Source organism: Aegilops tauschii, chromosome 2 (genome assembly GCF_002575655.3).
Source record: "Aegilops tauschii subsp. strangulata cultivar AL8/78 chromosome 2, Aet v6.0, whole genome shotgun sequence".
In the NCBI taxonomy this organism is placed as follows: Eukaryota; Viridiplantae; Streptophyta; class Magnoliopsida; order Poales; family Poaceae; genus Aegilops; species Aegilops tauschii.
Window position 1 is genome coordinate 465249796 of NC_053036.3, and position 6229 is coordinate 465256024.

The window sequence follows — 6229 nt, forward strand, 5'->3', positions numbered from 1 at the left end:
GATGTAGGCATATATTTAGGGGGAGAAATTCAATTCATGAATCTTCTTTTCTCTATATGATGCACAAATAAAACAAACACTCTCAAAGTCACTATGTCACCTCTTTGTGATCATGGTACTTTAAAATGATGGTGTTGTGGTGATGGTCTCAAGGTTCCTTTCGTTGCAGTGTCATACCACGTTTACTCAAACATGGTGGCCGAAGCCACCGCCCAATGGTAGAGCGGCTTACTTATTTTTATCTAGGGTCATCGTTGTCTAGTTTGGTTATGCTCTTTGTGTTCTTTTACCGCATCTCCTCATCTCAACATCATGTGTGTATCTAGTTCCTAATTATGTGGTCTCATCTCCATCTTAAGGGTTATGTATACACACACACACCAGATTTCTGACAGTGTATAACGTCCGGTTACTCACAGCCCACCGGTCGTCCGACATTGTTCGGTCGTCCGGTTGCTGTGTAGCAATCATTCCCCAAGCCTCACTTTTCCCCAGGCCTCGGTCATCCGAGGGTATCCGGCCGTCCGACCCTTGGTCTGCCTGTCACCCTCATCAGTCACCGGACGTCCGATACCTGTCGCTCGTCCAGTAAACTCTGCGGCCCATATAAAATCCGGGGACGGGATTGAACGGGCAGTTACCCTATCTTCTCCGCTCCCCATCTCGTGCCTTTTTCCGCCGCCGCGCCGCCTGGGTGCGGATCCCTCACGCTACCGCCAGGGTACTGCGCCGCCGGAGGGGATCTCCGTCGATCTGGCTCTCTCTCTCTCTCTCTCTCTCTCTCTCTCTCTCTCTCTCTCTCTCTCTCTCTCTCTCTCTTCGATCCGACCCGGTGTGGTTCACTCAAACGATTGTGATTACCCTCGAAAAGTTTGTGAGGGTTTGGAGACCACCTGTAACGCCCCAGATCCGATGCGCCACGTGTCTTCCGTTTATTCGTCGCTGTTGCCATGTCATTTGCTTGCGTGTTGCATTTTGCCATGTCATCTTCTGCATTGCATCATGAGCATAATGCCTTGGTTTGCATCTTGAAGCTTTGTTGTGTGCTTGTTATCTTTGTGAACTCCTTCTTCTCATCTTCTTTTCTATTTCATCTTGCCCTTTCCATCTAAATCATCATCTAGTGCAACACCCCATCACAAGCGTCTTACTTTCAATTCTCACCCATTTATTGCAAGTGGTATTTTTCTGTCCCAGTAAAATGTTCACTTACTTTCGGTAAATCTTAAACCATGCCAACTACCTCTTTGTCAAATTTCATCTCTTTTAAAGTTGTTTTGGTTGGGCTAAGAATTTACTCAAGTTTGAATCAAATTCAAACTTGTTTAAATTTTCTGTCTCTAAAAGTTGCCAAACCAATTTTATTAAATCTTGCATGTTCCCAGGAGCATGAGGATATTCTTACATCTTCCAAATTCTTTCCCTAGATCCCCTTCTTTTCCTTTTCTGAAATCTGTTTATTATAAAAACAGAGAAAAGGGAACTACCTTTTCCTTATCTGGGCGCTGCACTTGGGCCTTCCCCTCACCTTACAGCCAGCAGCAGCAGCCCCAGCGTAGCCCAGTCCAGCACCACCACAGCCCAGCCCACCAACCACCTCCCCCTCTGGTAATTCCACCTCCACATAACACATTTTCATCCTGGCCCCACATGTCATCCTCTCTCCTTCCTCCTTTCTTCCTCCTTGGCAGAACTCCCTCGCTCACAGTAACTCCAGGTCACCTCGGCGCACATGGCCGCCGTGGCAAGGCCGACTCCATCCTCGCCATCCAGCCCCCCCCCCCCCTATTTAACCCCCGTAGCAACCCCTAGGGTTTCCCCTTCCTCCTCTCCCTCTTGTCCGCCGCCGCCGCGCAGGTAGTGGCACCCAAGCGCCCTGTTGCCTCGCTTCCGATCGCCATGGCCGAGGCGAGCCGGAGCTCTCCTCCGGCGTACGAGCTCCAATGCCGGCCCCTTCTTCCTCCACGACCCCATTCCCGCTGCGATCCAAGGCTGGAGACGCCAAGTTCCTCGGCGTCCTCTTCCTCTGCTTCATCTTCTTCACGGTTCAGAGGAACGCCAAGTTCCTCGTCGTCGTCTTCATCTTCTTCATCTACGGCAGGTGCTCGTCGCCGGTCAACTTCGTCGCGACCCCTCGTTCCCGAGCTCGATCGACTCCAGCAGCACCCCCTCTGTGAGCAGCCGCACCTCCTCACCTCTTTCCGCCGTCGTTTCCATCATCGTAGTCACTGATCCGCGCGACCCCGAGTCGTTCCGTCATGGATGGGCTCGAGTTCGAGCTTGTGCTCGTGCGCCTCGCTGCACATCGCTCATGTCCTTGCACGCACACCACGCTCCTCTTCGTCCTTGCACAGAGGCAGGACCCCGCAGCTTGCCTCGTCGTGCTTCGCCGCCATGGCCTTGATCTCTGAATTTTGCGCACGCGAGAACCTACACTCAGCGCCTCCACACATGCACGCTGCCTCCCATGAGACACCAACGCGATGCCCGCGTCTCCCTGTTTCTTGCACCACATCACTCATGCGCACACCCCCAGGTCCTCGCCCGCGCTTCCTGCCTTGTCTCGCCTTGCGTGTGGTTTCTTCCCTGCCTTGCCGCGCCATGCCATGGCCCGAGCCGAGCAACGCTCGAGCTCGAGCGCCTCTGCACCCCTCCTCGTGGCTGAGCCTCGCAGCAGCCTATCCCACACACCCGCAGTTGCCTCCTGGACCCCGCCGTTTCACCGTTGCCCGCCGGTGCAGATCGGTGTCTTCTCTGTTGCAGAGGAGAAGAAACCCCATCCGTCGTGGGGCTAGTTCAAAGAAAGCCGTGCCCAATCCCTGCAACAGCAGTAGCAGCAGCACAGTGGATCGATCAATGGAGTTCTACCAGGGAGACCCCGGTTCGAATCCCCTTGGGGACATATTTAGAACCGCAATTTTTGCCTCTGTTGCTTCTATGACAGTGGACCCCATTTGTCACCCTCTCTGCACACATACCCTCTCCGCACCCACACTCCTGCCACCTCAGCACCACGGGCCCCCTCGTCATTGACAGTGGCTGGCCCAGCTCGTGTTCCCTGTCGTTTAATTTTCTCTTGCATATTCACAGAAATGCCATTATTTTGGTTTGTTAATAACTAAAAATCCATGCATCCAAATGAAACATGTCATATATGCATCTTGCTCAGTTTTCCATGTAGTTTCACTATATCCAGCTTTTATCCATGTTTAAAATGTTTAAACTTGCTATTTGATTAAATTTGCTCAAATAACATGTTAAAATGGTTTATTTCATAACTAAATAACCGTAGCTCCGATTTAGATAAACTTTATATGTAAATGGGGTAGGATAATGCATAGATTAACTTGATGCACTTATTTTTCATGTTTAACAACTTTAAAATTGTGTATAGGGCAGAACAGTAGCAATTCGAAATAGGCACATGGGGATTTTCCGGAATTGTTGTTTGTTGTTTCCGGCCTCATTTAAAATTGCCTAGATACGTAGTTTTGTTATGCTTCACCCCTTGCCATGTTTAATAACATTTAATATTGTTGGATGCATAAATGAGAGAGAACTAAATAATTGAATGTGGTGTTTCGTCAATATGCAACTCGTTGCCTATTGAGCTCCACTTAATTTGTAGTATTGTTTGTTGCATTTTCCCATGCCATGCCTCATTTAAATCGGACATGCATCATACTTGACGGTGCATCATGCCATGTTTATGATTGTGTGTTTACTATGTTGCTTGTTTCTTTCCGGGTTGCTTCTCTCGTTAGCTTCGGTTTCTTTCCGGAGTTGTGAGGATTCGTTCGACTCCGTCTGTTTGTCTTCTTCATGGACTCGTTCTTCTTCCTAGCGGGATCTCAGGCAAGATGACCATACCCTCGAAATCACTTCTATCTTTGCTTGCTAGTTGTTCGCTCTATTGTTATGTCGCGCTACCTACCACTTGCTTATCAAGCCTCCCAAATTGCCATGAACCTCTAACATTTGTCACCCTTCCTAGCAAACCGTTGTGTGGCTATGTTACCGCTTTTGCTCAGCCCCTCTTATAGCGTTGCTAGTTGCAGGTGAAGATGAAGTTTGTTCCATGTTGGAACATGGATATTTTGGGAATATCACAATATCTCTTATTTAATTAATGCATCTATATACTTGGTAAAGGGTGGAAGGCTCGGCCTTATGCCCGGTGTTTTGTTCCACTCTTGCCGCCCTAGTTTCCGTCATACCGGTGTTATGTTCCTTGATTTTGCATTCCTTACGCGGTTGGGTGATTTATGGGACCCCCTTGACAGTTTGCTTTGAATAAAACTCCTCCAGCAAGGCCCAACCTTGGTTTTACATTTGCATCACCTAGCCTTTTTCCCTTGGGAGTCGCGCTCCCGAGGGTCATCTTATTTTACCCCCCCGGGCCAGTGCTCCTCGGAGTGTTGGTCCAAACTAGAGCCACTTGCAGCGCCACCTCGGGGAAACTTAAGGGCTGGTTTTAGTTGTACGTAGTGTTCATCCGGTGTGTCCTGAGAATGAGGTACGTGCGACTCCTATCGGGATTGTCGACACATCGGGCGGCTTTGCTGGTTTTGTTTTACCATTGTCGAAATGTCTTGTAACCGGGATTCCGAGACTGATCGGGTCTTCCCGGGAGAAGGAATATCCTTCGTTGACCGTGAGAGCTTATAATGGGCTAAGTTGGGACACCCCTGCAGGGTATTATCTTTCGAAAGCCGTGCCCGCGGTTATGTGGCAGATGGGAATTTGTTAATATCCGGTTGTAGAGAACTTGACACTTGACTTAATTAAAATACATCAACCGCGTGTGTAGCCGTGATGGTCTCTTCTCGGCGGAGTCCGGGAAGTGAACACGGCTTTTGGGTTATGTTTGACGTAAGTAGGAGTTCAGGATCACTTCTTGACCATTGCTAGTTCACGACCGTTCCTTTGCTTCTCTTCTCGCTCTCATTTGCGTATGTTAGCCACCATATATGCTAGTGCTTGCTGCAGCTTCACCTCATTACCCCATCCTTTCCTATAAGCTTAAATAGTCTTGATCTCGCGGGTGTGAGATTGCTGAGTCCTCGTGACTCACAGATACTTCCAAAACAGTTGCAGGTGCCGATGATACCAGTGCAGGTGACGCAACCGAGCTCAAGTGGGAGCTCGATGAAGATCTTGTTCGTTGTGTTGTTTCTGTTCATGTTGATCAGTAGTGGTGCCCAGTTGGGACGATCGGGGATCTAGCATTTGGGGTTCTCTTCTTTTATTTTGGTTCCGTAGTCGGACCTATGTGTGTACTCTGATTGATGTATGATTTATTTATGTATTGTGTGAAGTGGCGATTGTAAGCCAACTCTTTATCCCATTCTTATTCATTACATGGGATTGTGTGAAGATGACCCTTCTTGCGACAAAACCACAATGCGGTTATGCCTCTAAGTCGTGCCTCGACACGTGGGAGATGTAGCCGCATCGTGGGCGTTACACCACCCCAAGGTCTACCACTAGTGGTTGAGAATCGCCTTCGTGGTGATATCTCAAAGAGAGAATAGGGTGAGCCTTCGTGGCGTTGGTGTGCCTTCGTGGTAACATCCACCTCTGTAAACGGTGACGTAGCTTCCCTCCAAGGAAGTGAACATCGGCATACATCCTCGTCTCTCGGAGTTGCGGTTATTCCTAACCTAGCTCCCTACTTGTGGTTACTTGTCTCTTTATCTTTACTTGTTCCATATTGTGCTTACTTATTCATATTCTTGTACAACTTGGTCATCTTGCTTAGCTCATTGTATCATCTTTGCAATTGTTAGGCTCACCTTCATATTCCGCATTATAGCCTGAAATTGCTAAGTAAGAATTAAAATTTGTAATTGGACCTATTCACCCCCCTATTAAAATTTGAATCATCTTTGCAATTGTTAGGCTCACTTTCAATATTGCCATGCAACTTCCACCGTTCTGTTTTATTATGACACATATCATCATTGTCATATTGCTTTGCATGATCATATAGTTGGCATAGTATTTGTGGCTCCGCCATCGTTCATATTTTTTATACATGTCACGCTAGATCATTGCACATCCCGGTACACCGCCGGAGGCATTCATATAGAGTCATATTCTTGTTCTAGTATCAAGTTGTAATTCTTGAGTTGTAAGTAAATATAAGTGTGATGATCATCATTATTAGAGCATTGTCCCATGTGAGGAAAAGGATGATGGAGGATATGATTCCCCCACAAGTCGGGAT

The 6229-nt window shown here is 48.0% G+C and overlaps 1 long non-coding RNA gene across 1 annotated transcript; it reads left to right on the forward strand.

The window, feature by feature from the left end:
* Positions 1-1847: 1847 nt before the first annotated feature.
* On the forward strand, positions 1848-5376 carry LOC141041726 (uncharacterized). The gene is made up of 3 exons (XR_012203066.1): positions 1848-2173; positions 3765-3855; positions 5092-5376. It is a non-coding gene; the product is annotated as an uncharacterized lncRNA (long non-coding RNA).
* The last annotated feature ends 853 nt before the right edge of the window (positions 5377-6229 follow it).